The sequence below is a fragment of the Conger conger genome, chromosome 6 (assembly GCF_963514075.1).
Source record: "Conger conger chromosome 6, fConCon1.1, whole genome shotgun sequence".
In the NCBI taxonomy this organism is placed as follows: Eukaryota; Metazoa; Chordata; class Actinopteri; order Anguilliformes; family Congridae; genus Conger; species Conger conger.
The window spans coordinates 43,820,639-43,845,947 of record NC_083765.1 but is presented as its reverse complement, the minus strand read 5'-3'; the positions used below and the strand labels follow the sequence as shown (position 1 = coordinate 43,845,947).

Genomic DNA, 25,309 nt, shown 5'->3' with positions numbered 1-25,309 from the left:
ATTGCTAATTTCGGTGGACCTCCCACAATTAAACAAAGCCTACTAATGTGAAACACCTTTGAAGCCATTATCCAAAACCTTGTGAAGCTCTCCGTGTGAATACATGGCCATTGAAGGGGATGGACTTCATCCTCGTCTTCATGAACACTGCATTGCGAGCAGCCTTGCTTTTAGGCTGTTATTGTTTTCTGACTAAAACACAGAATGCATTGGCCGGGAATCGGACCCGGGTCTCCCGCATGGGAGGCGAGAATTCTACCACTGAACCACCAATGCCCACGCAAACTCTGGGACTGGATTAAGTTCTGCTGAAGCAACACGTGAAGGTGTTTCTCGTTTTTGCATCTCTTTTCTCTGAACTGGAGCTCCAATGCTTAAGCCGTTTTCCTCCCCCAAGCATTGGTGGTTCAGTGGTAGAATTCTCGCCTGCCACGCGGGAGACCCGGGTCCGATTCCCGGCCAATGCAGAGTGTTTCTCTAGCTTTTTTTCATGCACCTTATTGCCTTTCTTTTTGAAAGACTGTTCTATTTTCGTCCATTTTGTTTCTTAAACTCTGGTTTTTCCTTGATGAAAATTGGAGAAAGTAGCTTTTTTCTTGACACCATTGCTAATTTCGGTGGACCTCCCACAATTAAACAAAGCCTACAAATGTGAAACACCTTTGAAGCCATTATCCCAAACCTTGTGAAGCTCTCCGTGTGAATACATGGCCATTGAAGGGGATGGACTTCATCCTCGTCTTCATGAACACTGCATTGCGAGCAGCCTTGCTTTTAGGCTGTTATTGTTTTCTGACTAAAACACACCCTGCATTGGCCGGGAATCGGACCCGGGTCTCCCGCGTGGCAGGCGAGAATTCTACCACTGAACCACCAATGCCCACACAAATGCCAAGCCTGAATTCAGTTCTGCTGAAGCAACACGTGAAGGTGTTTCTCGTTTTTGCATCTCTTTTCTCTGAACTGAAGCTCCAATGCTTAAGCTTCTCCCCACCTCCAAGCATTGGTGGTTCAGTGGTAGAATTTTCGCCTGCCACGCGGGAGACCCGGGTCCGATTCCCGGCCAATGCAGAGTGTTTCTCTTGCTTTTTTTCATGCACCTTATTGCCTTTCTTTTTGAAAGACTGTTCTATTTTCGTCCATTTTGTTTCTTACACTCTGGTTTTTCCTTGATGAAAATTGGAGAAGGTAGCTTTTTTCTTGACACCATTGCTAATTTCGGTGGACCTCCCACAATTAAACAAAGCCTACAAATGTGAAACACCTTTGAAGCCATTATCCCAAACCTTGTGAAGCTCTCCGTGTGAATACATGGCCATTGAAGCGGATGGACTTCATCCTCGTCTTCATGAACACTGCATTGCGAGGAGCCTTGCTTTTAGGCTGTTATTGTTTTCTGACTAAAACACAGAATGCATTGGCCGGCAATCGGACCCGGGTCTCCCGCATGGGAAGCGAGAATTCTACCACTGAACCACCAATGCCCCCGCAAACTCTGGGACTGGATTAAGTTCTGCTGAAGCAACACGTGAAGGTGTTTCTCGTTTTTGCATCTCTTTTCTCTGAACTGGAGCTCCAATGCTTAAGCCGTTTTCCTCCCCCAAGCATTGGTGGTTCAGTGGTAGAATTCTCGCCTGCCACGCGGGAGACCCGGGTCCGATTCCCGGCCAATGCAGAGTGTTTCTCTTGCTTTTTTTCATGCACCTTATTGCCTTTCTTTTTGAAAGACTGTTCTATTTTCATCCATTTCGTTTCTTAAACTCTGGTTTTTCCATGAGGAAAATTGGAGAAGGTAGCTTTTTTCTTGACACCATTGCTAATTTCGGTGGACCTCCCACAATTAAACAAAGCATACAAATGTGAAACACCTTTGAAGCCATTATCCCAAACCTTGTGAATACATGGCCATTGAAGGGGATGGACTTCATCCTCGTCTTCATGAACACCGCATTGCGAGCAGCCTTGCTTTTTGGCTGTTATTGTTTTCTGACTAAAACACACCCTGCATTGGCCGGGAATCGGACCCGGGTCTCCCGCGTGGCAGGCGAGAATTCTTCCACTGAACCACCAATGCCCACACAAATGCCAAGCCTGAATTCAGTTCTGCTTAAGCAACACGTGAAGGTGTTTCTCGTTTTTGCATCTCTTTTCTCTGAACTGAAGCTCCAATGCTTAAGCTTCTCCCCACCTCCAAGCATTGGTGGTTCAGTGGTAGAATTCTCGCCTGCCACGCGGGAGACCCGGGTCCGATTCCCGGCCAATGCAGAGTGTTTCTCTAGCTTTTTTTCATGCACCTTATTGCCTTTCTTTTTGAAAGACTGTTCTATTTTCGTCCATTTTGTTTCTTAAACTCTGGTTTTTCCTTGATGAAAATTGGAGAAAGCAGCTTTTTTCTTGACACCATTGCTAATTTCGGTGGACCTCCCACAATTAAACAAAGCCTACAAATGTGAAACACCTTTGAAGCCATTATCCCAAACCTTGTGAAGCTCTCCGTGTGAATACATGGCCATTGCAGGGGATGGACTTCATCCTCGTCTTCATGAACACTGCATTGCGAGCAGCCTTGCTTTTAGGCTGTTATTGTTTTCTGACTAAAACACACCATGCATTGGCCGGGAATCGGACCCGGGTCTCCCGCGTGGCAGGCGAGAATTCTACCACTGAACCACCAATGCCCACACAAATGCCAAGCCTGAATTCAGTTCTGCTGAAGCAACACGTGAAGGTGTTTCTCGTTTTTGCATCTCTTTTCTCTGAACTGGAGCTCCAATGCTTAAGCCGCTTTCCTCCCCCAAGCATTGGTGGTTCAGTGGTAGAATTCTCGCCTGCCACGCGGGAGACCCGGGTCCGATTCCTGGCCAATGCAGAGTTTTTCTCTTGCTTTTTTTCATGCACCTTATTGCCTTTCTTTTTGAAAGACTGTTCTATTTTCGTCCATTTTGTTTCTTACACTCTGGTTTTTCCTTGATGAAAATTGGAGAAGGTAGCTTTTTTCTTGACACCATTGCTAATTTCGGTGGACCTCCCACAATTAAACAAAGCCTACAAATGTGAAACACCTTTGAAGCCATTATCCCGAACCTTGTGAAGCTCTCCGTGTGAATACATGGCCATTGAAGGGGATGGACTTCATCCTCGTCTTCATGAACACTGCATTGCGAGCAGCCTTGCTTTTAGGCTGTTATTGTTTTCTGACTAAAACACAGAATGCATTGGCCGGGAATCGGACCCGGGTCTCCCGCATGGGAGGCGAGAATTCTACCACTGAACCACCAATGCCCACGCAAACTCTGGTACTGGATTAAGTTCTGCTGAAGCAACACGTGAAGGTGTTTCTCGTTTTTGCATCTCTTTTCTCTGAATTGGAGCTCCAATGCTTAAGCCGTTTTCCTCCCCCAAGCATTGGTGGTTCAGTGGTTGAATTCTCGCCTGCCACACGGGAGACCCGGGTCCGATTCCCGGCCAATGCAGAGTGTTTCTCTTGCTTTTTTTCATGCACCTTATTGCCTTTCTTTTTGAAAGACTGTTCTATTTTCATCCATTTTGTTTCTTAAACTCTGGTTTTTCCATGAGGAAAATTGGAGAAGGTAGCTTTTTTCTTGACACCATTGCTAATTTTGGTGGACCTCCCACAATTAAACAAAGCATACAAATGTGAAACACCTTTGAAGCCATTATCCCAAACCTTGTGAATACATGGCCATTGAAGGGGATGGACTTCATCCTCGTCTTCATGAACACTGCATTGCGAGCAGCCTTGCTTTTTGGCTGTTATTGTTTTCTGACTAAAACACACCATGCATTGGCCGGGAATCGGACCCGGGTCTCCCGCGTGGCAGGCGAGAATTCTTCCACTGAACCACCAATGCCCACACAAATGCCAAGCCTGAATTCAGTTCTGCTGAAGCAACACGTGAAGGTGTTTCTCGTTTTTGCATCTCTTTTCTCTGAACTGAAGCTCCAATGCTTAAGCTTCTCCCCACCTCCAAGCATTGGTGGTTCAGTGGTAGAATTCTCGCCTGCCACGCGGGAGACCCGGGTCCGATTCCCGGCCAATGCAGAGTGTTTCTCTAGCTTTTTTTCATGCACCTTATTGCCTTTCTTTTTGAAAGACTGTTCTATTTTCGTCCATTTTGTTTCTTAAACTCTGGTTTTTCCTTGATGAAAATTGGAGAAAGCAGCTTTTTTCTTGACACCATTGCTAATTTCGGTGGACCTCCCACAATTAAACAAAGCCTACAAATGTGAAACACCTTTGAAGCCATTATCCCAAACCTTGTGAAGCTCTCCGTGTGAATACATGGCCATTGCAGGGGATGGACTTCATCCTCGTCTTCATGAACACTGCATTGCGAGCAGCCTTGCTTTTAGGCTGTTATTGTTTTCTGACTAAAACACAGAATGCATTGGCCGGGAATCGGACCCGGGTCTCCCGCGTGGCAGGCGAGAATTCTACCACTGAACCACCAATGCCCACACAAATGCCAAGCCTGAATTCAGTTCTGCTGAAGCAACACGTGAAGGTGTTTCTCGTTTTTGCATCTCTTTTCTCTGAACTGGAGCTCCAATGCTTAAGCCGCTTTCCTCCCCCAAGCATTGGTGGTTCAGTGGTAGAATTCTCGCCTGCCACGCGCGAGACCCGGGTCCGATTCCTGGCCAATGCAGAGTGTTTCTCTTGCTTTTTTTCATCCACCTTATTGCCTTTCTTTTTGAAAGACTGTTCTATTTTCGTCCATTTTGTTTCTTACACTCTGGTTTTTCCTTGATGAAAATTGGAGAAGGTAGCTTTTTTCTTGACACCATTGCTAATTTCGGTGGACCTCCCACAATTAAACAAAGCCTACAAATGTGAAACACCTTTGAAGCCATTATCCCAAACCTTGTGAAGCTCTCCGTGTGAATACATGGCCATTGAAGGGGATGGACTTCATCCTCGTCTTCATGAACACTGCATTGCGAGCAGCCTTGCTTTTAGGCTGTTATTGTTTTCTGACTAAAACACAGAATGCATTGGCCGGGAATCGGACCCGGGTCTCCCGCATGGGAGGCGAGAATTCTACCACTGAACCACCAATGCCCACGCAAACTCTGGTACTGGATTAAGTTCTGCTGAAGCAACACGTGAAGGTGTTTCTCGTTTTTGCATCTCTTTTCTCTGAATTGGAGCTCCAATGCTTAAGCCGTTTTCCTCCCCCAAGCATTGGTGGTTCAGTGGTTGAATTCTCGCCTGCCACACGGGAGACCCGGGTCCGATTCCCGGCCAATGCAGAGTGTTTCTCTTGCTTTTTTTCATGCACCTTATTGCCTTTCTTTTTGAAAGACTGTTCTATTTTCATCCATTTAGTTTCTTAAACTCTGGTTTTTCCATGAGGAAAATTGGAGAAGGTAGCTTTTTTCTTGACACCATTGCTAATTTTGGTGGACCTCCCACAATTAAACAAAGCATACAAATGTGAAACACCTTTGAAGCCATTATACCAAACCTTGTGAAGCTCTCCGTGTGAATACATGGCCATTGAAGGGGATGGACTTCATCCTCGTTTTCATGAACACTGCATTGCGAGCAGCCTTGCTTTTAGGCTGTTATTGTTTTCTGACTAAAACACACCCTGCATTGGCCGGGAATCGGACCCGGGTCTCCCGCGTGGCAGGCGAGAATTCTACCACTGAACCACCAATGCCCACACAAATGCCATGCCTGAATTCAGTTCTGCTGAAGCAACACGTGAAGGTGTTTCTCGTTTTTGCATCTCTTTTCTCTGAACTGAAGCTCCAATGCTTAAGCTTCTCCCCACCTCCAAGCATTGGTGGTTCAGTGGTAGAATTCTCGCCTGCCACGCGGGAGACCCGGGTCCGATTCCCAGCCAATGCAGAGTGTTTCTCTTGCTTTTTTTCATGCACCTTATTGCCTTTCTTTTTGAAAGACTGTTCTATTTTCATCCATTTTGTTTCTTAAACTCTGGTTTTTCCTTGATGAAAATTGGAGAAGGTAGCTTTTTTCTTGACACCATTGCTAATTTCGGTGGACCTCCCACAATTAAACAAAGCCTACTAATGTGAAACACCTTTGAAGCCATTATCCCAAACCTTGTGAAGCTCTCCGTGTGAATACATGGCCATTGAAGGGGATGGACTTCATCCTCGTCTTCATGAACACTGCATTGCGAGCAGCCTTGCTTTTAGGCTGTTATTGTTTTCTGACTAAAACACAGAATGCATTGGCCGGGAATCGGACCCGGGTCTCCCGCATGGGAGGCGAGAATTCTACCACTGAACCACCAATGCCCACGCAAACTCTGGGACTGGATTAAGTTCTGCTGAAGCAACACGTGAAGGTGTTTCTCGTTTTTTCATCTCTTTTCTCTGAACTGGAGCTCCAATGCTTAAGCCGTTTTCCTCCCCGAAGCATTGGTGGTTCAGTGGTAGAATTCTCGCCTGCCACGCGGGAGACCCGGGTCCGATTCCCGGCCAATGCAGAGTGTTTCTCTTGCTTTTTTTCATGCACCTTATTGCCTTTCTTTTTGAAAGACTGTTCTATTTTCATCCATTTCGTTTCTTAAACTCTGGTTTTTCCATGAGGAAAATTGGAGAAGGTAGCTTTTTTCTTGACACCATTGCTAATTTTGGTGGACCTCCCACAATTAAACAAAGCATACAAATGTGAAACACCTTTGAAGCCATTATCCCAAACCTTGTGACGCTCTCCGTGTGAATACATGGCCATTGAAGGGGATGGACTTCATCCTCGTCTTCATGAACACTGCATTGCGAGCAGCCTTGCTTTTAGGCTGTTATTGTTTTCTGACTAAAACACACCCTGCATTGGCCGGGAATCGGACCCGGGTCTCCCGCGTGGCAGGCGAGAATTCTACCACTGAACCACCAATGCCCACACAAATGCCAAGCCTGAATTCAGTTCTGCTGAAGCAACACGTGAAGGTGTTTCTCGTTTTTGCATCTCTTTTCTCTGAACTGGAGCTCCAATGCTTAAGCCGCTTTCCTCCCCCAAGCATTGGTGGTTCAGTGGTAGAATTCTCGCCTGCCACGCGCGAGACCCGGGTCTGATTCCCGGCCAATGCAGAGTGTTTCTCTTGCTTTTTTTCATGCACCTTATTGCCTTTCTTTTTGAAAGACTGTTCTATTTTCGTCCATTTTGTTTCTTACACTCTGGTTTTTCCTTGATGAAAATTGGAGAAGGTAGCTTTTTTCTTGACACCATTGCTAATTTCGGTGGACCTCCCACAATTAAACAAAGCCTACAAATGTGAAACACCTTTGAAGCCATTATCCCAAACCTTGTGAAGCTCTCCGTGTGAATACATGGCCATTGAAGGGGATGGACTTCATCCTCGTCTTCATGAACACTGCATTGCGAGCAGCCTTGCTTTTAGGCTGTTATTGTTTTCTGACTAAAACACAGAATGCATTGGCCGGGAATCGGACCCGGGTCTCCCGCATGGGAGGCGAGAATTCTACCACTGAACCACCAATGCCCACGCAAACTCTGGTACTGGATTAAGTTCTGCTGAAGCAACACGTGAAGGTGTTTCTCGTTTTTGCATCTCTTTTCTCTGAACTGGAGCTCCAATGCTTAAGCCGTTTTCCTCCCCCAAGCATTGGTGGTTCAGTGGTTGAATTCTCGCCTGCCACACGGGAGACCCGGGTCCGATTCCCGGCCAATGCAGAGTGTTTCTCTTGCTTTTTTTCATGCACCTTATTGCCTTTCTTTTTGAAAGACTGTTCTATTTTCATCCATTTTGTTTCTTAAACTCTGGTTTTTCCATGAGGAAAATTGGAGAAGGTAGCTTTTTTCTTGACACCATTGCTAATTTTGGTGGACCTCCCACAATTAAACAAAGCATACAAATGTGAAACACCTTTGAAGCCATTATCCCAAACCTTGTGAAGCTCTCCGTGTGAATACATGGCCATTGAAGGGGATGGACTTCATCCTCGTCTTCATGAACACTGCATTGCGAGCAGCCTTGCTTTTAGGCTGTTATTGTTTTCTGACTAAAACACACCCTGCATTGGCCGGGAATCGGACCCGGGTCTCCCGCGTGGCAGGCGAGAATTCTACCACTGAACCACCAATGCCCACACAAATGCCATGCCTGAATTCAGTTCTGCTGAAGCAACACGTGAAGGTGTTTCTCGTTTTTGCATCTCTTTTCTCTGAACTGAAGCTCCAATGCTTAAGCTTCTCCCCACCTCCAAGCATTGGTGGTTCAGTGGTAGAATTCTCGCCTGCCACGCGGGAGACACGGGTCCGATTCCCAGCCAATGCAGAGTGTTTCTCTTGCTTTTTTTCATGCACCTTATTGCCTTTCTTTTTGAAAGACTGTTCTATTTTCATCCATTTTGTTTCTTAAACTCTGGTTTTTCCTTGATGAAAATTGGAGAAGGTAGCTTTTTTCTTGACACCATTGCTAATTTCGGTGGACCTCCCACAATTAAACAAAGCCTACTAATGTGAAACACCTTTGAAGCCATTATCCCAAACCTTGTGAAGCTCTCCGTGTGAATACATGGCCATTGAAGGGGATGGACTTCATCCTCGTCTTCATGAACACTGCATTGCGAGCAGCCTTGCTTTTAGGCTGTTATTGTTTTCTGACTAAAACACACCCTGCATTGGCCGGGAATCGGACCCGGGTCTCCCGCGTGGCAGGCGAGAATTCTACCACTGAACCACCAATGCCCACACAAATGCCAAGCCTGAATTCAGTTCTGCTGAAGCAACACGTGAAGGTGTTTCTCGTTTTTGCATCTCTTTTCTCTGAACTGAACCTCCAAGCATTGGTGGTTCAGTGGTAGAATTCTCGCCTGCCACGCGGGAGACCCCGGTCCGATTCCCGGCCAATGCAGAGTGTTTCTCTAGCTTTTTTTCATGCACCTTATTGCCTTTCTTTTTGAAAGACTGTTCTATTTTCGTCCATTTTGTTTCTTAAACTCTGGTTTTTCCTTGATGAAAATTGGAGAAGGTAGCTTTTTTCTTAACACCATTGCTAATTTCGGTGGACCTCCCACAATTAAACAAAGCCTACTAATGTGAAACACCTTTGAAGCCATTATCCCAAACCTTGTGAAGCTCTCCGTGTGAATACATGGCCATTGAAGGGGATGGACTTCATCCTCGTCTTCATGAACACTGCATTGCGAGCAGCCTTGCTTTTAGGCTGTTATTGTTTTCTGACTAAAACACAGAATGCATTGGCCGGGAATCGGACCCGGGTCTCCCGCATGGGAGGCGAGAATTCTACCACTGAACCACCAATGCCCACGCAAACTCTGGGACTGGATTAAGTTCTGCTGAAGCAACACGTGAAGGTGTTTCTCGTTTTTGCATCTCTTTTCTCTGAACTGAAGCTCCAATGCTTAAGCTTCTCCCCACCTCCAAGCATTGGTGGTTCAGTGGTAGAATTCTCGCCTGCCACGCGGGAGACCCGGGTCCGATTCCCGGCCAATGCAGAGTGTTTCTCTTGCTTTTTTTCATGCACCTTATTGCCTTTCTTTTTGAAAGACTGTTCTATTTTCATCCATTTAGTTTCTTAAACTCTGGTTTTTCCATGAGGAAAATTGGAGAAGGTAGCTTTTTTCTTGACACCATTGCTAATTTTGGTGGACCTCCCACAATTAAACAAAGCATACAAATGTGAAACACCTTTGAAGCCATTATCCCAAACCTTGTGACGCTCTCCGTGTGAATACATGGCCATTGAAGGGGATGGACTTCATCCTCGTCTTCATGAACACTGCATTGCGAGCAGCCTTGCTTTTAGGCTGTTATTGTTTTCTGACTAAAACACACCATGCATTGGCCGGGAATCGGACCCGGGTCTCCCGCGTGGCAGGCGAGAATTCTACCACTGAACCACCAATGCCCACACAAATGCCAAGCCTGAATTCAGTTCTTCTGAAGCAACACGTGAAGGTGTTTCTCGTTTTTGCATCTCTTTTCTCTGAACTGAAGCTCCAATGCTTAAGCTTCTCCCCACCTCCAAGCATTGGTGGTTCAGTGGTAGAATTCTCGCCTGCCACGCGGGAGACCCGGGTCCGATTCCCGGCCAATGCAGAGTGTTTCTCCCGCTTTTTTTCATGCACCTTATTGCCTTTCTTTTTGAAAGACTGTTCTATTTTCATCCATTTCGTTTCTTAAACTCTGGTTTTTCCATTAGGAAAATTGGAGAAGGTAGCTTTTTTCTTGACACCATTGCTAATTTTGGTGGACCTCCCACAATTAAACAAAGCATACAAATGTGAAACACCTTTGAAGCCATTATCCCAAACCTTGTGACGCTCTCCGTGTGAATACATGGCCATTGAAGGGGATGGACTTCATCCTCGTCTTCATGAACACTGCATTGCGAGCAGCCTTGCTTTTTGGCTGTTATTGTTTTCTGACTAAAACACACCCTGCATTGGCCGGGAATCGGACCCGGGTCTCCCGCGTGGCAGGCGAGAATTCTACCACTGAACCACCAATGCCCACACAAATGCCAAGCCTGAATTCAGTTCTGCTGAAGCAACACGTGAAGGTGTTTCTCGTTTTTGCATCTCTTTTCTCTGAACTGAAGCTCCAATGCTTAAGCTTCTCCCCACCTCCAAGCATTGGTGGTTCAGTGGTAGAATTCTCGCCTGCAACGCGGGAGACCCGGGTCCGATTCCCGGCCAATGCAGAGTGTTTCTCCCGCTTTTTTTCATGCACCTTATTGCCTTTCTTTTTGAAAGACTGTTCTATTTTCATCCATTTCGTTTCTTAAACTCTGGTTTTTCCATTAGGAAAATTGGAGAAGGTAGCTTTTTTCTTGACACCATTGCTAATTTTGGTGGACCTCCCACAATTAAACAAAGCATACAAATGTGAAACACCTTTGAAGCCATTATCCCAAACCTTGTGACGCTCTCCGTGTGAATACATGGCCATTGAAGGGGATGGACTTCATCCTCGTCTTCATGAACACTGCATTGCGAGCAGCCTTGCTTTTTGGCTGTTATTGTTTTCTGACTAAAACACACCCTGCATTGGCCGGGAATCGGACCCGGGTCTCCCGCGTGGCAGGCGAGAATTCTACCACTGAACCACCAATGCCCACACAAATGCCAAGCCTGAATTCAGTTCTGCTGAAGCAACACGTGAAGGTGTTTCTCGTTTTTGCATCTCTTTTCTCTGAACTGGAGCTCCAATGCTTAAGCCGCTTTCCTCCCCCAAGCATTGGTGGTTCAGTGGTAGAATTCTCGCCTGCCTCGCGCGAGACCCGGGTCCGATTCCCGGCCAATGCAGAGTGTTTCTCTTGCTTTTTTTCATGCACCTTATTGCCTTTCTTTTTGAAAGACTGTTCTATTTTCGTCCATTTTGTTTCTTACACTCTGGTTTTTACTTGATGAAAATTGGAGAAGGTAGCTTTTTTCTTGACACCATTGCTAATTTCGGTGGACCTCCCACAATTAAACAAAGCCTACAAATGTGAAACACCTTTGAAGCCATTATCCCAAACCTTGTGAAGCTCTCCGTGTGAATACATGGCCATTGAAGGGGATGGACTTCATCCTCGTCTTCATGAACACTGCATTGCGAGCAGCCTTGCTTTTAGGCTGTTATTGTTTTCTGACTAAAACACAGAATGCATTGGCCGGGAATCGGACCCGGGTCTCCCGCATGGGAGGCGAGAATTCTACCACTGAACCACCAATGCCCACGCAAACTCTGGGACTGGATTAAGTTCTGCTGAAGCAACACGTGAAGGTGTTTCTCGTTTTTGCATCTCTTTTCTCTGAACTGGAGCTCCAATGCTTAAGCCGCTTTCCTCCCCCAAGCATTGGTGGTTCAGTGGTAGAATTCTCGCCTGCCACGCGGGAGACCCGGGTCCGATTCCCGGCCAATGCAGAGTGTTTCTCTTGCTTTTTTTCATGCACCTTCTTGCCTTTCTTTTTGAAAGACTGTTCTATTTTCATCCATTTTGTTTCTTAAACTCTGGTTTTTCCATGAGGAAAATTGGAGAAGGTAGCTTTTTTCTTGACACCATTGCTAATTTTGGTGGACCTCCCACAATTAAACAAAGCATACAAATGTGAAACACCTTTGAAGCCATTATCCCAAACCTTGTGAAGCTCTCCGTGTGAATACATGGCCATTGAAGGGGATGGACTTCATCCTCGTCTTCATGAACACTGCATTGCGAGCAGCCTTGCTTTTAGGCTGTTATTGTTTTCTGACTAAAACACACCCTGCATTGGCCGGGAATCGGACCCGGGTCTCCCGCGTGGCAGGCGAGAATTCTACCACTGAACCACCAATGCCCACACCAATGCCAAGCCTGAATTCAGTTCTGCTGAAGCAACACGTGAAGGTGTTTCTCGTTTTTGCATATCTTTTCTCTGAACTGAAGCTCCAATGCTTAAGCTTCTCCCCACCTCCAAGCATTGGTGGTTCAGTGGTAGAATTCTCGCCTGCCACGCGGGAGACCCGGGTCCGATTCCCGGCCAATGCAGGGTGTTTCTCTAGCTTTTTTTCATGCACCTTATTGCCTTTCTTTTTGAAAGACTGTTCTATTTTCGTCCATTTTGTTTCTTAAACTCTGGTTTTTCCTTGATGAAAATTGGAGAAGGTAGCTTTTTTCTTAACACCATTGCTAATTTCGGTGGACCTCCCACAATTAAACAAAGCCTACAAATGTGAAACACCTTTGAAGCCATGATCCCAAACCTTGTGAAGCTCTCCGTGTGAATACATGGCCATTGAAGGGGATGGACTTCATCCTCTTCTTCATGAACACTGCATTGCGAGCAGCCTTGCTTTTAGGCTGTTATTGTTTTCTGACTAAAACACACCATGCATTGGCCGGGAATCGGACCCGGGTCTCCCGCGTGGCAGGCGAGAATTCTACCACTGAACCACCAATGCCCACACAAATGCCAAGCCTGAATTCAGTTCTGCTGAAGCAACACGTGAAGGTGTTTCTCGTTTTTGCATCTCTTTTCTCTGAACTGAAGCTCCAATGCTTAAGCTTCTCCCCACCTCCAAGCATTGGTGGTTCAGTGGTAGAATTTTCGCCTGCCACGCGGGAGACCCGGGTCCGATTCCCGGCCAATGCAGAGTGTTTCTCTTCCTTTTTTTCATGCACCTTATTGCCTTTCTTTTTGAAAGACTGTTCTATTTTCGTCCATTTTGTTTCTTACACTCTGGTTTTTCCTTGATGAAAATTGGAGAAGGTAGCTTTTTTCTTGACACCATTGCTAATTTCGGTGGACCTCCCACAATTAAACAAAGCCTACAAATGTGAAACACCTTTGAAGCCATTATCCCAAACCTTGTGAAGCTCTCCGTGTGAATACATGGCCATTGAAGCGGATGGACTTCATCCTCGTCTTCATGAACACTGCATTGCGAGGAGCCTTGCTTTTAGGCTGTTATTGTTTTCTGACTAAAACACAGAATGCATTGGCCGGCAATCGGACCCGGGTCTCCCGCATGGGAAGCGAGAATTCTACCACCTAACCACCAATGCCCCCGCAAACTCTGGGACTGGATTAAGTTCTGCTGAAGCAACACGTGAAGGTGTTTCTCGTTTTTGCATCTCCTTTCTCTGAACTGGAGCTCCAATGCTTAAGCCGTTTTCCTCCCCCAAGCATTGGTGGTTCAGTGGTAGAATTCTCGCCTGCCACGCGGGAGACCCGGGTCCGATTCCCGGCCAATGCAGAGTGTTTCTCTTGCTTTTTTTCATGCACCTTATTGCCTTTCTTTTTGAAAGACTGTTCTATTTTCATCCATTTTGTTTCTTAAACTCTGGTTTTTCCATTAGGAAAATTGGAGAAGGTAGCTTTTTTCTTGACACCATTGCTAATTTTGGTGGACCTCCCACAATTAAACAAAGCATACAAATGTGAAACACCTTTGAAGCCATTATCCCAAACCTTGTGACGCTCTCCGTGTGAATACATGGCCATTGAAGGGGATGGACTTCATCCTCGTCTTCATGAACACTGCATTGCGAGCAGCCTTGCTTTTAGGCTGTTATTGTTTTCTGACTAAAACACACCCTGCATTGGCCGGGAATCGGACCCGGGTCTCCCGCGTGGCAGGCGAGAATTCTACCACTGAACCACCAATGCCCACACAAATGCCAAGCCTGAATTCAGTTCTGCTGAAGCAACACGTGAAGGTGTTTCTCGTTTTTGCATCTCTTTTCTCTGAACTGAAGCTCCAATGCTTAAGCTTCTCCCCACCTCCAAGCATTGGTGGTTCAGTGGTAGAATTCTCGCCTGCCACGCCGGAGACCCGGGTCCGATTCCCGGCCAATGCAGAGTGTTTCTCTAGCTTTTTTTCATGCACCTTATTGCCTTTCTTTTTGAAAGACTTCTATTTTCGTCCATTTTGTTTCTTAAACTCTGGTTTTCCCTTGATGAAAATTGGAGAAAGTAGCTTTTTTCTTGACACCATTGCTAATTTCGGTGGACCTCCCACAATTAAACAAAGCCTACAAATGTGAAACACCTTTGAAGCCATTATCCCAAACCTTGTGAAGCTCTCCGTGTGAATACATGGCCATTGAAGGGGATGGACTTCATCCTCGTCTTCATGAACACTGCATTGCGAGCAGCCTTGCTTTTAGGCTGTTATTGTTTTCTGACTAAAACACAGAATGCATTGGCCGGGAATCGGACCCGGGTCTCCCGCATGGGAGGCGAGAATTCTACCACTGAACCACCAATGCCCACGCAAACTCTGGGACTGGATTAAGTTCTGCTGAAGCAACACGTGAAGGTGTTTCTCGTTTTTGCATCTCTTTTCTCTGAACTGCAGCTCCAATGCTTAAGCCGTTTTCCTCCCCCAAGCATTGGTGGTTCAGTGGTTGAATTCTCGCCTGCCACGCGGGAGACCCGGGTCCGATTCCCGGCCAATGCAGAGTGTTTCTCTAGCTTTTTTTCATGCACCTTATTCCCTTTCTTTTTGAAAGACTGTTCTATTTTCATCCATTTTGTTTCTTAAACTCTGGTTTTTCCATGAGGAAAATTGGAGAAGGTAGCTTTTTTCTTGACACCATTGCTAATTTCGGTGGACCTCCCACAATTAAACAAAGCCTACAAATGTGAAACACCTTTGAAGCCATTATCCCAAACCTTGTGAAGCTCTCCGTGTGAATACATGGCCATTGAAGGGGATGGACTTCATCCTCGTCTTCATGAACACTGCATTGCGACCAGCCTTGGTTTTAGGCTGTTATTGTCTTCTGACTAAAACACACCCTGCATTGGCCGGGAATCGGACCCGGGTCTCCCGCGTGGCAGGCGAGAATTCTACCACTGAACCACCAATGCCCACACAAAACCATGCCTGAATTCAGTTCTGCTGAAGCAACACGTGAAGGTGTTTCTCGTTTTTGCATCTCTTTTCTCTGAACTGAAGCTCCAATGCTTAAGCTTCGCCCCACCTCCAAGCATTGGTGGTTCAGTGGTAGAATTCTCGCCTGCCACGCGGGAGACCTGGGTCCGATTCCCAGCCAATGCAGAGTGTTTCTCTTGCTTTTTTTCATGCACCTTATTGCCTTTCTTTTTGAAAGACTGTTCTATTTTCATCCATTTTGTTTCTTAAACTCTGGTTTTTCCATGAGGAAAATTGGAGAAGGTAGCTTTTTTCTTGACACCATTGCTAATTTTGGTGGACCTCCCACAATTAAACAAAGCATACAAATGTGAAACTCCTTTGAAGCCATTATCCCAAACCTTGTGACGCTCTCCGTGTGAATACATGGCCATTGAAGGGGATGGACTTCATCCTCGTCTTCATGAACACTGCATTGCGAGCAGCCTTGCTTTTAGGCTGTTATTGTTTTCTGACTAAAACACACCCTGCATTGGCCGGGAATCGGACCCGGGTCTCCCGCGTGGCAGGCGAGAATTCTACCACTGAACCACCAATGCCCACACAAATGCCAAGCCTGAATTCAGTTCTGCTGAAGCAACACGTGAAGGTGTTTCTCGTTTTTGCATCTCTTTTCTCTGAACTGAAGCTCCAATGCTTAAGCTTCTCCCCACCTCCAAGCATTGGTGGTTCAGTGGTAGAATTCTCGCCTGCCACGCCGGAGACCCGGGTCCGATTCCCGGCCAATGCAGAGTGTTTCTCTAGCTTTTTTTCATGCACCTTATTGCCTTTCTTTTTGAAAGACTGTTCTATTTTCGTCCATTTTGTTTCTTAAACTCTGGTTTTCCCTTGATGAAAATTGGAGAAAGTAGCTTTTTTCTTGACACCATTGCTAATTTCGGTGGACCTCCCACAATTAAACAAAGCCTACAAATGTGAAACACCTTTGAAGCCATTATCCCAAACCTTGTGAAGCTCTCCGTGTGAATACATGGCCATTGAAGGGGATGGACTTCATCCTCGTCTTCATGAACACTGCATTGCGAGCAGCCTTGCTTTTAGGCTGTTATTGTTTTCTGACTAAAACACACCCTGCATTGGCCGGGAATCGGACCCGGGTCTCCCGCGTGGCAGGCGAGAATTCTACCACTGAACCACCAATGCCCACACAAATGCCATGCCTGAATTCAGTTCTGCTGAAGCAACACGTGAAGGTGTTTCTCGTTTTTGCATCTCTTTTCTCTGAACTGAAGCTCCAATGCTTAAGCTTCGCCCCACCTCCACCCATTGGTGGTTCAGTGGTAGAATTCTCGCCTGCCACGCGGGAGACCTGGGTCCGATTCCCAGCCAATGCAGAGTGTTTCTCTTGCTTTTTTTCATGCACCTTATTGCCTTTCTTTTTGAAAGACTGTTCTATTTTCATCCATTTTGTTTCTTAAACTCTGGTTTTTCCATGAGGAAAATTGGAGAAGGTAGCTTTTTTCTTGACACCATTGCTAATTTTGGTGGACCTCCCACAATTAAACAAAGCATACAAATGTGAAACTCCTTTGAAGCCATTATCCCAAACCTTGTGAAGCTCTCCGTGTGAATACATGGCCATTGAAGGGGATGGACTTCATGCTCGTCTTCATGAACACTGCATTGCGAGCAGCCTTGCTTTTAGGCTGTTATTGTTTTCTGACTAAAACACACCCTGCATTGGCCGGGAATCGGACCCGGGTCTCCCGCGTGGCAGGCGAGAATTCTACCACTGAACCACCAATGCCCACACAAATGCCAAGCCTGAATTCAGTTCTGCTGAAGCAACACGTGAAGGTGTTTCTCGTTTTTGCATCTCTTTTCTCTGAACTGAAGCTCCAATGCTTAAGCTTCGCCCCACCTCCAAGCATTGGTGGTTCAGTGGTAGAATTCTCGCCTGCCACGCGGGCGACCCGGGTCCGATTCCCGGCCAATGCAGAGTGTTTCTCTAGCTGTTTTTCATGCACCTTATGTCCTTTCTTTTTGAAAGACTGTTCTATTTTCATCCATTTTGTTTCTTAAACTCTGGTTTTTCCGTGAAGAAAATTGGAGAAGGTAGCTTTTTTCGTGACACCATTGCTAATTTCGGTGGACCTCCCACAATTAAACAAAGCATACAAATGTGAAACACCTTTGAAGCCATTATCCCAAACCTTGTGAAGCTCTCCGAGTGAATACATGGCCATTGAAGGGGATGGACTTCATCCTCGTCTTCATGAACACTGCATTGCGAGCAGCCTTGCTTTTAGGCTGTTATTGTCTTCGGACTAAAACACACCCTGCATTGGCCGGGAATCGGACCCGGGTCTGCCGCATGGGAAGCGAGACTTCTACCACTTAACCACCAATGCCCACACAAACTCTGGGGCTGGATTAAGTTTTGCTGAAGCAACACGTGAAGGTGTTTCTCGTTTTTGCATCTCTTTTCTCTGAACTGGAGCTCCAATGCTTAAGCCGTTGTCCTCCCCCAAGCATTGGTGGTTTAGTGGTAGAATTCTCGCCTGCCACGCGGGAGACCCGGGTCCGATTCCCGGCCAATGCAGAGTGTTTCTCTTGCTTTTTTTCATGCACCTTATTGCCTTTCTTTTTGGAAGACTGTTCTATTTTCATCCATTTTGTTTCTTAAACTCTGGTTTTTCCATGAGGAAAATTGGAGAAGGTAGCTTTTTTCTTAACACCATTGCTAATTTTGGTGGACCTCCCACAATTAAACAAAGCATACAAATGTGAAACACCTTTGAAGCCATTATCCCAAACCTTGTGAAGCTCTCCGTGTGAATACATGGCCATTGAAGGGGATGGACTTCATCCTCGTCTTCATGAACACTGCATTGCGAGCAGCCTTGCTTTTAGGCTGTTATTGTTTTCTGACTAAAACACACCCTGCATTGGCCGGGAATCGGACCCGGGTCTCCCGCGTGGCAGGCGAGAATTCTACCACTGAACCACCAATGCCCACACAAATGCCCAGCCTGAATTCAGTTCTGCTGAAGCAACACGTGAAGGTGTTTCTCGTTTTTGCATCTCTTTTCTCTGAACTGAAGCTCCAATGCTTAAGCTTCTCCCCACCTCCAAGCATTGGTGGTTCAGTGGTAGAATTCTCGCCTGCCATGTGGGAGACCCGGGTCTGATTCCCGGCCAATGCAGAGTGTTTCTCTAGCTTTTTTTCATGCACCTTATTCCCTTTCTTTTTGAAAGACTGTTCTATTTTCATCCATTTTGTTTCTTAAACTCTGGTTTTTCCATGAGGAAAATTGGAGAAGGTAGCTTTTTTCTTGACACCATTGCTAATTTCGGTGGACCTCCCACAATTAAACAAAGCCTACAAATGTGAAACACCTTTGAAGCCATTATCCCAAACCTTGTGAAGCTCTCTGTGTGAATACATGGCCATTGAAGGGGATGGACTTCATCCTCGTCTTCATGAACACTGCATTGCGAGCAGCCTTGCTTTTAGGCTGTTATTGTTTTCTGACTAAAACACACGCTGCATTGGCCGGGAATCGGACCCGGGTCTCCCGCGTGGCAGGCGAGAATTCTACCACTGAACCACCAATGCCCACACAAAACCATGCCTGAATTCAGTTCTGCTGAAGCAACACGTGAAGGTGTTTCTCGTTTTTGCATCTCTTTTCTCTGAACTGAAGCTCCAATGCTTAAGCTTCGCCCCACCTCCAAGCATTGGTGGTTCAGTGGTAGAATTCTCGCCTGCCACGCGGGAGACCTGGGTCCGATTCCCAGCCAATGCAGAGTGTTTCTCTTGCTTTTTTTCATGCACCTTATTGCCTTTCTTTTTGAAAGACTGTTCTATTTTCATCCATTTTGTTTCTTAAACTCTGGTTTTTCCAGGAGGAAAATTGGAGAAGGTAGCTTTTTTCTTGACACCATTGCTAATTTTGGTGGACCTCCCACAATTAAACAAAGCATACAAATGTGAAACTCCTTTGAAGCCATTATCCCAAACCTTGTGACGCTCTCCGTGTGAATACATGGCCATTGAAGGGGATGGACTTCATCCTCGTCTTCATGAACACTGCATTGCGAGCAGCCTTGCTTTTAGGCTGTTATTGTTTTCTGACTAAAACACACCCTGCATTGGCCGGGAATCGGACCCGGGTCTCCCGCGTGGCAGGCGAGAATTCTACCACTGAACCACCAACGCCCACACAAATGCCAAGCCTGAATTCAGTTCTGCTGAAGCAACACGTGAAGGTGTTTCTCGTTTTTGCATCTCTTTTCTCTGAACTGAAGCTCCAATGCTTAAGCTTCTCCCCACCTCCAAGCATTGGTGGTTCAGTGGTAGAATTCTCGCCTGCCACGCGGGAGACCCGGGTCCGATTCCCGGCCAATGCAGAGTGTTTCTCTAGCTTTTTTCCATGCACCTTATTGCCTTTCTTTTTGAAAGACTGTTCTATTTTCATCCATTTTGTTTCTTAAACTCTGGTTTTTCCGTGAGGAAAATTGGAGAAGGTAGCTTTTTTCGTGACACCATTGCTAATTTCGGTGGACCTCCCACAATTAAACAAAGCATACAAATGTGAAACACCTTTGAAGCCATTATCCCAAACCTTGTGAAGCTCTCCGAGTGAATACATGGCCATTGAAGGGGATGGACTTCATCCTCGTCTTCATGAACACTGCATTGCGAGCAGCCTTGCTTTTAGGCTGTTATTGTCTTCTGACTAAAACACACCCTGCATTGGCCGGGAATCGGACCCGGGTCTGCCGCATGGGAAGCGAGACTTCTACCACTGAACCACCAATGCCCACGCAAACTCTGGGGCTGGATTAAGTTCTGCTGAAGCAACACGTGAAGGTGTTTCTCGTTTTTGCATCTCTTTTCTCTGAACTGGAGCTCCAATGCTTAAGCCGTTTTCCTCCCCCAAGCATTGGTGGTTCAGTGGTAGAATTCTCGCCTGCCACGCGGGAGACCCGGGTCCGATTCCCGGCCAATGCAGAGTGTTTCTCTTGCTTTTTTTCATGCACCTTATTGCCTTTCTTTTTGAAAGACTGTTCTATTTTCGTCCATTTTGTTTCTTAAACTCTGGTTTTTCCTTGATGAAAATTGGAGAAGGTAGCTTTTTTCTTGACACCATTGCTAATTTTGGTGGACCTCCCACAATTAAACAAAGCCTACAAATGTGAAACACCTTTGAAGCCATTATCCCAAACCTTGTGAAGCTCTCCGTGTGAATACATGGCCATTGAAGGGGATGGACTTCATCCTCGTCTTCATGAACACTGCATTGCGAGCAGCCTTGCTTTTAGGCTGTTATTGTTTTCTGACTAAAACACACCATGCATTGGCCGGGAATCGGACCCGGGTCTCCCGCGTGGCAGGCGAGAATTCTACCACTGAACCACCAATGCCCACACAAAACCATGCCTGAATTCAGTTCTGCTGAAGCAACACGTGAAGGTGTTTCTCGTTTTTGCATCTCTTTTCTCTGAACTGAAGCTCCAATGCTAAGGCTTCTCCCCCCCTCCAAGCATTGGTGGTTCAGTGGTAGAATTCTCGCCTGCCACGCGGGTGACCCGGGTCCGATTCCCAGCCAATGCAGAGTGTTTCTCTTGCTTTTTTTCATGCACCTTATTGCCTTTCTTTTTGAAAGACTGTTCTATTTTCATCCATTTTGTTTCTTAAACTCTGGTTTTTCCATGAGGATAATTGGAGAAGGTAGCTTTTTTCTTGACACCATTGCTAATTTTGGTGGACCTCCCACAATTAAACAAAGCATACAAATGTGAAACTCCTTTGAAGCCATTATCCCAAACCTTGTGAAGCTCTCCGTGTGAATACATGGCCATTGAAGGGGATGGACTTCATCCTCGTCTTCATGAACACTGCATTGCGAGCAGCCTTGCTTTTAGGCTGTTATTGTTTTCTGACTAAAACACACCCTGCATTGGCCGGGAATCGGACCCGGGTCTCCCGCGTGGCAGGCGAGAATTCTACCACTGAACCACCAATGCCCACACAAATGCCACGCCTGAATTCAGTTCTGCTGAAGCAACACGTGAAGGTGTTTCTCGTTTTTGCATCTCTTTTCTCTGAACTGAAGCTCCAATGCTTAAGCTTCTCCCCACCTCCAAGCATTGGTGGTTCAGTGGTAGAATTTTCGCCTGCCACGCGGGAGACCCGGGTCCGATTCCCGGCCAATGCAGAGTGTTTCTCTTGCTTTTTTTCATGCACCTTATTCTATTTTCATCCATTTTGTTTCTTAAACTCTGGTTTTTCCATGAGGAAAATTGGAGAAGGTAGCTTTTTTCTTGACACCATTGCTAATTTTGGTGGACCTCCCACAATTAAACAAAGCATACAAATGTGAAACTCCTTTGAAGCCATTATCCCAAACCTTGTGAAGCTCTCCGTGTGAATACATGGCCATTGAAGGGGATGGACTTCATCCTCGTCTTCATGAACACTGCATTGCGAGCAGCCTTGCTTTTAGGCTGTTATTGTTTTCTGACTAAAACACAGAATGCATTGGCCGGGAATCGGACCCGGGTCTCCCGCATGGGAAGCGAGAATTCTACCACTGAACCACCAATGCCCACGCAAACTCTTGGACTGGATTAAGTTCTGCTGAAGCAACACGTGAAGGTGTTTCTCGTTTTTGCATCTCTTTTCTCTGAACTGGAGCCCCAATGCTTAAGCCGTTTTCCTCCCCCAAGCATTGGTGGTTCAGTGGTAGAATTCTCGCCTGCCACGCGGGAGACCCGGGTCCGATTCCCGGCCAATGCAGAGTGTTTCTCTAGCTTTTTTTCATGCACCTTATTGCCTTTCTTTTTGAAACACTGTTCTATTTTCATCCATTTCGTTTCTTAAACTCTGGTTTTTCCATGAGGAAAATTGGAGAAGGTAGCTTTTTTCTTGACACCATTGCTAATTTTGGTGGACCTCCCACAATTAAACAAAGCATACAAATGTGAAACACCTTTGAAGCCATTATCCCAAACCTTGTGACGCTCTCCGTGTGAATACATGGCCATTGAAGGGGATGGACTTCATCCTCGTCTTCATGAACACTGCATTGCGAGCAGCCTTGCTTTTAGGCTGTTATTGTTTTCTTACTAAAACACACCCTGCATTGGCCGGGAATCGGACCCGGGTCTCCCGCGTGGCAGGCGAGAATTCTACCACTGAACCACCAATGCCCACACAAATGCCACGCCTGAATTCAGTTCTGCTGAAGCAACACGTGAAGGTGTTTCTCGTTTTTGCATCTCTTTTCTCTGAACTTAAGCTCCAATGCTTAAGCTTCTCCCCACCTCCAAGCATTGGTGGTTCAGTGGCAGAATTTTCGCCTGCCACGCTGGAGACCCGGGTCCGATTCCCGGCCAATGCAGAGTGTTTCTTTTGCTTTTTTTCATGCACCTTATTGCCTTTCTTTTTGAAAGACTGTTCTATTTTCGTCCATTTTTTTTCTTAAACTTTGGTTTTTCCCTGATGAAAATGGGAGAAGGTAGATTTTTTCTTGACAACATTGTTAATTTTGGTGGACCTCCCACAATTAAACAAAGCCTACTAATGAGAACCACCTTTGAAGCCATTATCCCAAACCTTGTGAAGCTCTCCGTGTGAATACATGGCCATTGAAGGGGATGGACTTCATCCTCGTCTTCATGAACACTGCATTGCGAGCAGCCTTCCTTTTAGGCCGTTATTTTCTTCTGACTAAAAAGCAGTCTGCATTGGCCGGGAATCGGACCCGGGTCACCCGCATGGGAGGCGAGAATGCTACCACTGAACCACCAATGCCCACGCAAACTCTGGGACTTGATTAAGTTCTGCTGAAGCAACACGTGAAGGTGTTTCTCGATTTTGCATCTCTTTTCTCTGAACTTAAGCTCCAATGCTTAAGCTTCTCCCCACCTCCAAGCATTGGTGGTTCAGTGGCAGAATTTTCGCCTGCCACGCTGGAGACCCGGGTCCGATTCCCGGCCAATGCAGAGTGTTTCTTTTGCTTTTTTTCATGCACCTTATTGCCTTTCTTTTTGAAAGACTGTTCTATTTTCGTCCATTTTTTTTCTTAAACTTTGGTTTTTCCCTGATGAAAATGGGAGAAGGTAGATTTTTTCTTGACAACATTGTTAATTTTGGTGGACCTCCCACAATTAAACAAAGCCTACTAATGAGAACCACCTTTGAAGCCATTATCCCAAACCTTGTGAAGCTCTCCGTGTGAATACATGGCCATTGAAGGGGATGGACTTCATCCTCGTCTTCATGAACACTGCATTGCGAGCAGCCTTCCTTTTAGGCCGTTATTTTCTTCTGACTAAAAAGCAGTCTGCATTGGCCGGGAATCGGACCCGGGTCACCCGCATGGGAGGCGAGAATGCTACCACTGAACCACCAATGCCCACGCAAACTCTGGGACTTGATTAAGTTCTGCTGAAGCAACACGTGAAGGTGTTTCTCGATTTTGCATCTCTTTTCTCTGAACTGAAGCTCTAATGCTTAAGCGCTTCCCCACCTCCAAGCATTGGTTGTTCAGTGGTAGAATTCTCGCCTGCCCCGTGGGAGACCCGGGTCCGATTCCCGGCCAATGCAGAGTTTTTCTCTTGCTTTTTTTCATGCACCTTATTGCCTTTCTTTTTGAAAGACTGTTCTATTTTCATCCATTTTGTTTCTTAAACTCTGGTTTTTCCATGATGAAATTTGGAGAAGGTAGCTTTTTTCTTGACACCATTGCTAATTTTGGTGGACCTCCCACAATTAAACAAAGCCTACAAATGTGAAACACCTTTGAAGCCATTATCCCAAACCTTGTGAAGCTCTCCGTGTGAATACATGGCCATTGAAGGGGAAGGACTTCATCCTCGTCTTCATGAACACTGCATTGCGAGCAGCCTTGCTTTTAGGCCGTTATTTTCTTCTGACTAAAACACAGAATGCATTGGCCGGGAATCGGACCCGGGTCTCCCACTTGGCAGGCGAGAACGTTACCACAGAACCACCAATGCCCACGCAAACTCTGTTACTGGATTAAGTTCTGCTGAAGCAACACGTGAAGGTGTTTCTCTTTTTTGCATCTCCTTTCTCTGAACTGGTGCTCCAATGCTTAAGCCGTTCTGCTCCTCCGAGCATTGGTGGTTCAGTGGTAGAATTCTCGCCTGCCACGCGGGAGGCCCGGGTCCGATTCCCGGCCAATGTAGAGTGTTTCTTTTGCTTTTTTCATGCACCTTACTGCCTTTCTTTTTGAAAGACTGTTCTATTTTTATCCATTTTGTTTCTTAAACTCTGGTTTTTCCATGATGAAAATGGGAGAAGGTAGCTTTTTTCTTGACACCATTGCTAATTTCGGTGGACCTCCCACAATTAAACAAAGCCTACAAATGTGAAACACCTTTGAAGCCATTATCCCAATCCTTGTGAAGCTCTCCGTGTGAATACATGGCCATTGAAGGGGATGGACTTCATCCTCGTCTTCATGAACACTGCATTGCGAGCAGCCTTGCTTTTAGGCTGTTATTGTTTTTTGACACAGACTTTATTGGCCGGGAATCCGACCCGGGTCTCCCGCGTGGCAGGCGCAAATCCTACCACAGAACCATCCACGTGTGTTGGGGATTTGGGGTTAGGCGGGCCTGTGCTATTGTCCCCGTTCCTTGAGTTAATGGGCGCTCAGCACGTTAGCAATCAACGCAGCACGCCACATGGGAATGGACTTCATCAGTTGGTTATGGAAATCCGAACATGCTACATGTGCACATTTTTCTGTGCACTTATTCAGTATCACATAGAGTTTCACGTACTGCAGGGTTCATGAGGGGGGAGGCGGCAGTACTGACATCATAAAGCATGTTCTTTCAGTCTGTTTGAGCTTGTCCTTTACTGAGCAGTGTTGATGGTCTCAGAACTTCATCATGATTCCACCTCCTGAATGTTTTGTTTCCCACTGGGGAGTTTATTTTTAC

The 25,309-nt window shown here is 46.1% G+C and overlaps 68 non-coding genes across 68 annotated transcripts; 31 read left to right on the top strand and 37 right to left on the bottom strand.

Annotated features, from left to right (window-relative positions):
* Positions 1 to 205: 205 nt before the first annotated feature.
* Positions 206 to 276, bottom strand: trnag-ccc (transfer RNA glycine (anticodon CCC)). Its single transcript has one exon. It is a non-coding gene; the product is annotated as a tRNA-Gly (tRNA).
* A 120-nt stretch (positions 277 to 396) lies between these two features.
* trnag-gcc (transfer RNA glycine (anticodon GCC)) lies at positions 397 to 467 on the top strand. The gene has a single exon. It is a non-coding gene; the product is annotated as a tRNA-Gly (tRNA).
* Positions 468 to 809: 342 nt separating this feature from the next.
* Positions 810 to 880, bottom strand: trnag-gcc (transfer RNA glycine (anticodon GCC)). Its single transcript has one exon. It is a non-coding gene; the product is annotated as a tRNA-Gly (tRNA).
* A 120-nt stretch (positions 881 to 1,000) lies between these two features.
* Positions 1,001 to 1,071, top strand: trnag-gcc (transfer RNA glycine (anticodon GCC)). The gene has a single exon. It is a non-coding gene; the product is annotated as a tRNA-Gly (tRNA).
* A 342-nt stretch (positions 1,072 to 1,413) lies between these two features.
* Positions 1,414 to 1,484, bottom strand: trnag-ccc (transfer RNA glycine (anticodon CCC)). Its single transcript has one exon. It is a non-coding gene; the product is annotated as a tRNA-Gly (tRNA).
* Positions 1,485 to 1,604: 120 nt separating this feature from the next.
* On the top strand, positions 1,605 to 1,675 carry trnag-gcc (transfer RNA glycine (anticodon GCC)). The gene has a single exon. It is a non-coding gene; the product is annotated as a tRNA-Gly (tRNA).
* A 328-nt stretch (positions 1,676 to 2,003) lies between these two features.
* trnag-gcc (transfer RNA glycine (anticodon GCC)) lies at positions 2,004 to 2,074 on the bottom strand. Its single transcript has one exon. It is a non-coding gene; the product is annotated as a tRNA-Gly (tRNA).
* Positions 2,075 to 2,194: 120 nt separating this feature from the next.
* On the top strand, positions 2,195 to 2,265 carry trnag-gcc (transfer RNA glycine (anticodon GCC)). The gene has a single exon. It is a non-coding gene; the product is annotated as a tRNA-Gly (tRNA).
* Positions 2,266 to 2,607: 342 nt separating this feature from the next.
* trnag-gcc (transfer RNA glycine (anticodon GCC)) lies at positions 2,608 to 2,678 on the bottom strand. Its single transcript has one exon. It is a non-coding gene; the product is annotated as a tRNA-Gly (tRNA).
* Positions 2,679 to 2,798: 120 nt separating this feature from the next.
* trnag-gcc (transfer RNA glycine (anticodon GCC)) lies at positions 2,799 to 2,869 on the top strand. Its single transcript has one exon. It is a non-coding gene; the product is annotated as a tRNA-Gly (tRNA).
* A 342-nt stretch (positions 2,870 to 3,211) lies between these two features.
* trnag-ccc (transfer RNA glycine (anticodon CCC)) lies at positions 3,212 to 3,282 on the bottom strand. The gene has a single exon. It is a non-coding gene; the product is annotated as a tRNA-Gly (tRNA).
* Positions 3,283 to 3,801: 519 nt separating this feature from the next.
* On the bottom strand, positions 3,802 to 3,872 carry trnag-gcc (transfer RNA glycine (anticodon GCC)). Its single transcript has one exon. It is a non-coding gene; the product is annotated as a tRNA-Gly (tRNA).
* A 120-nt stretch (positions 3,873 to 3,992) lies between these two features.
* trnag-gcc (transfer RNA glycine (anticodon GCC)) lies at positions 3,993 to 4,063 on the top strand. The gene has a single exon. It is a non-coding gene; the product is annotated as a tRNA-Gly (tRNA).
* Positions 4,064 to 4,405: 342 nt separating this feature from the next.
* On the bottom strand, positions 4,406 to 4,476 carry trnag-gcc (transfer RNA glycine (anticodon GCC)). Its single transcript has one exon. It is a non-coding gene; the product is annotated as a tRNA-Gly (tRNA).
* A 120-nt stretch (positions 4,477 to 4,596) lies between these two features.
* On the top strand, positions 4,597 to 4,667 carry trnag-gcc (transfer RNA glycine (anticodon GCC)). Its single transcript has one exon. It is a non-coding gene; the product is annotated as a tRNA-Gly (tRNA).
* A 342-nt stretch (positions 4,668 to 5,009) lies between these two features.
* trnag-ccc (transfer RNA glycine (anticodon CCC)) lies at positions 5,010 to 5,080 on the bottom strand. The gene has a single exon. It is a non-coding gene; the product is annotated as a tRNA-Gly (tRNA).
* A 533-nt stretch (positions 5,081 to 5,613) lies between these two features.
* Positions 5,614 to 5,684, bottom strand: trnag-gcc (transfer RNA glycine (anticodon GCC)). The gene has a single exon. It is a non-coding gene; the product is annotated as a tRNA-Gly (tRNA).
* A 120-nt stretch (positions 5,685 to 5,804) lies between these two features.
* On the top strand, positions 5,805 to 5,875 carry trnag-gcc (transfer RNA glycine (anticodon GCC)). The gene has a single exon. It is a non-coding gene; the product is annotated as a tRNA-Gly (tRNA).
* Positions 5,876 to 6,217: 342 nt separating this feature from the next.
* trnag-ccc (transfer RNA glycine (anticodon CCC)) lies at positions 6,218 to 6,288 on the bottom strand. Its single transcript has one exon. It is a non-coding gene; the product is annotated as a tRNA-Gly (tRNA).
* A 120-nt stretch (positions 6,289 to 6,408) lies between these two features.
* Positions 6,409 to 6,479, top strand: trnag-gcc (transfer RNA glycine (anticodon GCC)). Its single transcript has one exon. It is a non-coding gene; the product is annotated as a tRNA-Gly (tRNA).
* A 342-nt stretch (positions 6,480 to 6,821) lies between these two features.
* On the bottom strand, positions 6,822 to 6,892 carry trnag-gcc (transfer RNA glycine (anticodon GCC)). The gene has a single exon. It is a non-coding gene; the product is annotated as a tRNA-Gly (tRNA).
* A 120-nt stretch (positions 6,893 to 7,012) lies between these two features.
* On the top strand, positions 7,013 to 7,083 carry trnag-gcc (transfer RNA glycine (anticodon GCC)). The gene has a single exon. It is a non-coding gene; the product is annotated as a tRNA-Gly (tRNA).
* Positions 7,084 to 7,425: 342 nt separating this feature from the next.
* Positions 7,426 to 7,496, bottom strand: trnag-ccc (transfer RNA glycine (anticodon CCC)). Its single transcript has one exon. It is a non-coding gene; the product is annotated as a tRNA-Gly (tRNA).
* Positions 7,497 to 8,029: 533 nt separating this feature from the next.
* On the bottom strand, positions 8,030 to 8,100 carry trnag-gcc (transfer RNA glycine (anticodon GCC)). Its single transcript has one exon. It is a non-coding gene; the product is annotated as a tRNA-Gly (tRNA).
* A 533-nt stretch (positions 8,101 to 8,633) lies between these two features.
* Positions 8,634 to 8,704, bottom strand: trnag-gcc (transfer RNA glycine (anticodon GCC)). The gene has a single exon. It is a non-coding gene; the product is annotated as a tRNA-Gly (tRNA).
* A 508-nt stretch (positions 8,705 to 9,212) lies between these two features.
* trnag-ccc (transfer RNA glycine (anticodon CCC)) lies at positions 9,213 to 9,283 on the bottom strand. Its single transcript has one exon. It is a non-coding gene; the product is annotated as a tRNA-Gly (tRNA).
* Positions 9,284 to 9,403: 120 nt separating this feature from the next.
* Positions 9,404 to 9,474, top strand: trnag-gcc (transfer RNA glycine (anticodon GCC)). The gene has a single exon. It is a non-coding gene; the product is annotated as a tRNA-Gly (tRNA).
* A 342-nt stretch (positions 9,475 to 9,816) lies between these two features.
* trnag-gcc (transfer RNA glycine (anticodon GCC)) lies at positions 9,817 to 9,887 on the bottom strand. The gene has a single exon. It is a non-coding gene; the product is annotated as a tRNA-Gly (tRNA).
* Positions 9,888 to 10,007: 120 nt separating this feature from the next.
* On the top strand, positions 10,008 to 10,078 carry trnag-gcc (transfer RNA glycine (anticodon GCC)). Its single transcript has one exon. It is a non-coding gene; the product is annotated as a tRNA-Gly (tRNA).
* Positions 10,079 to 10,420: 342 nt separating this feature from the next.
* Positions 10,421 to 10,491, bottom strand: trnag-gcc (transfer RNA glycine (anticodon GCC)). The gene has a single exon. It is a non-coding gene; the product is annotated as a tRNA-Gly (tRNA).
* Positions 10,492 to 10,611: 120 nt separating this feature from the next.
* On the top strand, positions 10,612 to 10,682 carry trnac-gca (transfer RNA cysteine (anticodon GCA)). The gene has a single exon. It is a non-coding gene; the product is annotated as a tRNA-Cys (tRNA).
* A 342-nt stretch (positions 10,683 to 11,024) lies between these two features.
* On the bottom strand, positions 11,025 to 11,095 carry trnag-gcc (transfer RNA glycine (anticodon GCC)). The gene has a single exon. It is a non-coding gene; the product is annotated as a tRNA-Gly (tRNA).
* Positions 11,096 to 11,215: 120 nt separating this feature from the next.
* On the top strand, positions 11,216 to 11,286 carry trnag-gcc (transfer RNA glycine (anticodon GCC)). Its single transcript has one exon. It is a non-coding gene; the product is annotated as a tRNA-Gly (tRNA).
* Positions 11,287 to 11,628: 342 nt separating this feature from the next.
* Positions 11,629 to 11,699, bottom strand: trnag-ccc (transfer RNA glycine (anticodon CCC)). Its single transcript has one exon. It is a non-coding gene; the product is annotated as a tRNA-Gly (tRNA).
* A 120-nt stretch (positions 11,700 to 11,819) lies between these two features.
* trnag-gcc (transfer RNA glycine (anticodon GCC)) lies at positions 11,820 to 11,890 on the top strand. The gene has a single exon. It is a non-coding gene; the product is annotated as a tRNA-Gly (tRNA).
* A 342-nt stretch (positions 11,891 to 12,232) lies between these two features.
* Positions 12,233 to 12,303, bottom strand: trnag-gcc (transfer RNA glycine (anticodon GCC)). The gene has a single exon. It is a non-coding gene; the product is annotated as a tRNA-Gly (tRNA).
* Positions 12,304 to 12,423: 120 nt separating this feature from the next.
* trnag-gcc (transfer RNA glycine (anticodon GCC)) lies at positions 12,424 to 12,494 on the top strand. The gene has a single exon. It is a non-coding gene; the product is annotated as a tRNA-Gly (tRNA).
* A 342-nt stretch (positions 12,495 to 12,836) lies between these two features.
* trnag-gcc (transfer RNA glycine (anticodon GCC)) lies at positions 12,837 to 12,907 on the bottom strand. The gene has a single exon. It is a non-coding gene; the product is annotated as a tRNA-Gly (tRNA).
* A 120-nt stretch (positions 12,908 to 13,027) lies between these two features.
* Positions 13,028 to 13,098, top strand: trnag-gcc (transfer RNA glycine (anticodon GCC)). Its single transcript has one exon. It is a non-coding gene; the product is annotated as a tRNA-Gly (tRNA).
* A 533-nt stretch (positions 13,099 to 13,631) lies between these two features.
* On the top strand, positions 13,632 to 13,702 carry trnag-gcc (transfer RNA glycine (anticodon GCC)). The gene has a single exon. It is a non-coding gene; the product is annotated as a tRNA-Gly (tRNA).
* Positions 13,703 to 14,044: 342 nt separating this feature from the next.
* On the bottom strand, positions 14,045 to 14,115 carry trnag-gcc (transfer RNA glycine (anticodon GCC)). The gene has a single exon. It is a non-coding gene; the product is annotated as a tRNA-Gly (tRNA).
* A 120-nt stretch (positions 14,116 to 14,235) lies between these two features.
* Positions 14,236 to 14,306, top strand: trnag-gcc (transfer RNA glycine (anticodon GCC)). Its single transcript has one exon. It is a non-coding gene; the product is annotated as a tRNA-Gly (tRNA).
* Positions 14,307 to 14,646: 340 nt separating this feature from the next.
* trnag-ccc (transfer RNA glycine (anticodon CCC)) lies at positions 14,647 to 14,717 on the bottom strand. The gene has a single exon. It is a non-coding gene; the product is annotated as a tRNA-Gly (tRNA).
* Positions 14,718 to 14,837: 120 nt separating this feature from the next.
* Positions 14,838 to 14,908, top strand: trnag-gcc (transfer RNA glycine (anticodon GCC)). The gene has a single exon. It is a non-coding gene; the product is annotated as a tRNA-Gly (tRNA).
* A 342-nt stretch (positions 14,909 to 15,250) lies between these two features.
* On the bottom strand, positions 15,251 to 15,321 carry trnag-gcc (transfer RNA glycine (anticodon GCC)). The gene has a single exon. It is a non-coding gene; the product is annotated as a tRNA-Gly (tRNA).
* Positions 15,322 to 15,440: 119 nt separating this feature from the next.
* trnag-gcc (transfer RNA glycine (anticodon GCC)) lies at positions 15,441 to 15,511 on the top strand. Its single transcript has one exon. It is a non-coding gene; the product is annotated as a tRNA-Gly (tRNA).
* A 342-nt stretch (positions 15,512 to 15,853) lies between these two features.
* On the bottom strand, positions 15,854 to 15,924 carry trnag-gcc (transfer RNA glycine (anticodon GCC)). Its single transcript has one exon. It is a non-coding gene; the product is annotated as a tRNA-Gly (tRNA).
* A 120-nt stretch (positions 15,925 to 16,044) lies between these two features.
* On the top strand, positions 16,045 to 16,115 carry trnag-gcc (transfer RNA glycine (anticodon GCC)). Its single transcript has one exon. It is a non-coding gene; the product is annotated as a tRNA-Gly (tRNA).
* Positions 16,116 to 16,457: 342 nt separating this feature from the next.
* Positions 16,458 to 16,528, bottom strand: trnag-gcc (transfer RNA glycine (anticodon GCC)). The gene has a single exon. It is a non-coding gene; the product is annotated as a tRNA-Gly (tRNA).
* A 533-nt stretch (positions 16,529 to 17,061) lies between these two features.
* Positions 17,062 to 17,132, bottom strand: trnag-gcc (transfer RNA glycine (anticodon GCC)). Its single transcript has one exon. It is a non-coding gene; the product is annotated as a tRNA-Gly (tRNA).
* Positions 17,133 to 17,252: 120 nt separating this feature from the next.
* Positions 17,253 to 17,323, top strand: trnag-gcc (transfer RNA glycine (anticodon GCC)). Its single transcript has one exon. It is a non-coding gene; the product is annotated as a tRNA-Gly (tRNA).
* Positions 17,324 to 17,856: 533 nt separating this feature from the next.
* trnag-gcc (transfer RNA glycine (anticodon GCC)) lies at positions 17,857 to 17,927 on the top strand. The gene has a single exon. It is a non-coding gene; the product is annotated as a tRNA-Gly (tRNA).
* A 342-nt stretch (positions 17,928 to 18,269) lies between these two features.
* trnag-gcc (transfer RNA glycine (anticodon GCC)) lies at positions 18,270 to 18,340 on the bottom strand. The gene has a single exon. It is a non-coding gene; the product is annotated as a tRNA-Gly (tRNA).
* Positions 18,341 to 18,873: 533 nt separating this feature from the next.
* trnag-gcc (transfer RNA glycine (anticodon GCC)) lies at positions 18,874 to 18,944 on the bottom strand. The gene has a single exon. It is a non-coding gene; the product is annotated as a tRNA-Gly (tRNA).
* Positions 18,945 to 19,063: 119 nt separating this feature from the next.
* Positions 19,064 to 19,134, top strand: trnag-gcc (transfer RNA glycine (anticodon GCC)). Its single transcript has one exon. It is a non-coding gene; the product is annotated as a tRNA-Gly (tRNA).
* Positions 19,135 to 19,476: 342 nt separating this feature from the next.
* On the bottom strand, positions 19,477 to 19,547 carry trnag-gcc (transfer RNA glycine (anticodon GCC)). The gene has a single exon. It is a non-coding gene; the product is annotated as a tRNA-Gly (tRNA).
* Positions 19,548 to 19,667: 120 nt separating this feature from the next.
* trnag-gcc (transfer RNA glycine (anticodon GCC)) lies at positions 19,668 to 19,738 on the top strand. Its single transcript has one exon. It is a non-coding gene; the product is annotated as a tRNA-Gly (tRNA).
* Positions 19,739 to 20,271: 533 nt separating this feature from the next.
* On the top strand, positions 20,272 to 20,342 carry trnag-gcc (transfer RNA glycine (anticodon GCC)). Its single transcript has one exon. It is a non-coding gene; the product is annotated as a tRNA-Gly (tRNA).
* A 342-nt stretch (positions 20,343 to 20,684) lies between these two features.
* On the bottom strand, positions 20,685 to 20,755 carry trnag-gcc (transfer RNA glycine (anticodon GCC)). The gene has a single exon. It is a non-coding gene; the product is annotated as a tRNA-Gly (tRNA).
* A 119-nt stretch (positions 20,756 to 20,874) lies between these two features.
* On the top strand, positions 20,875 to 20,945 carry trnag-gcc (transfer RNA glycine (anticodon GCC)). Its single transcript has one exon. It is a non-coding gene; the product is annotated as a tRNA-Gly (tRNA).
* Positions 20,946 to 21,287: 342 nt separating this feature from the next.
* trnag-gcc (transfer RNA glycine (anticodon GCC)) lies at positions 21,288 to 21,358 on the bottom strand. Its single transcript has one exon. It is a non-coding gene; the product is annotated as a tRNA-Gly (tRNA).
* Positions 21,359 to 21,478: 120 nt separating this feature from the next.
* On the top strand, positions 21,479 to 21,549 carry trnag-gcc (transfer RNA glycine (anticodon GCC)). The gene has a single exon. It is a non-coding gene; the product is annotated as a tRNA-Gly (tRNA).
* A 319-nt stretch (positions 21,550 to 21,868) lies between these two features.
* trnag-ccc (transfer RNA glycine (anticodon CCC)) lies at positions 21,869 to 21,939 on the bottom strand. Its single transcript has one exon. It is a non-coding gene; the product is annotated as a tRNA-Gly (tRNA).
* Positions 21,940 to 22,059: 120 nt separating this feature from the next.
* On the top strand, positions 22,060 to 22,130 carry trnag-gcc (transfer RNA glycine (anticodon GCC)). Its single transcript has one exon. It is a non-coding gene; the product is annotated as a tRNA-Gly (tRNA).
* A 342-nt stretch (positions 22,131 to 22,472) lies between these two features.
* Positions 22,473 to 22,543, bottom strand: trnag-gcc (transfer RNA glycine (anticodon GCC)). The gene has a single exon. It is a non-coding gene; the product is annotated as a tRNA-Gly (tRNA).
* A 533-nt stretch (positions 22,544 to 23,076) lies between these two features.
* Positions 23,077 to 23,147, bottom strand: trnag-ccc (transfer RNA glycine (anticodon CCC)). The gene has a single exon. It is a non-coding gene; the product is annotated as a tRNA-Gly (tRNA).
* A 533-nt stretch (positions 23,148 to 23,680) lies between these two features.
* trnag-ccc (transfer RNA glycine (anticodon CCC)) lies at positions 23,681 to 23,751 on the bottom strand. The gene has a single exon. It is a non-coding gene; the product is annotated as a tRNA-Gly (tRNA).
* Positions 23,752 to 24,475: 724 nt separating this feature from the next.
* Positions 24,476 to 24,546, top strand: trnag-gcc (transfer RNA glycine (anticodon GCC)). The gene has a single exon. It is a non-coding gene; the product is annotated as a tRNA-Gly (tRNA).
* Positions 24,547 to 25,309: the final 763 nt, after the last annotated feature.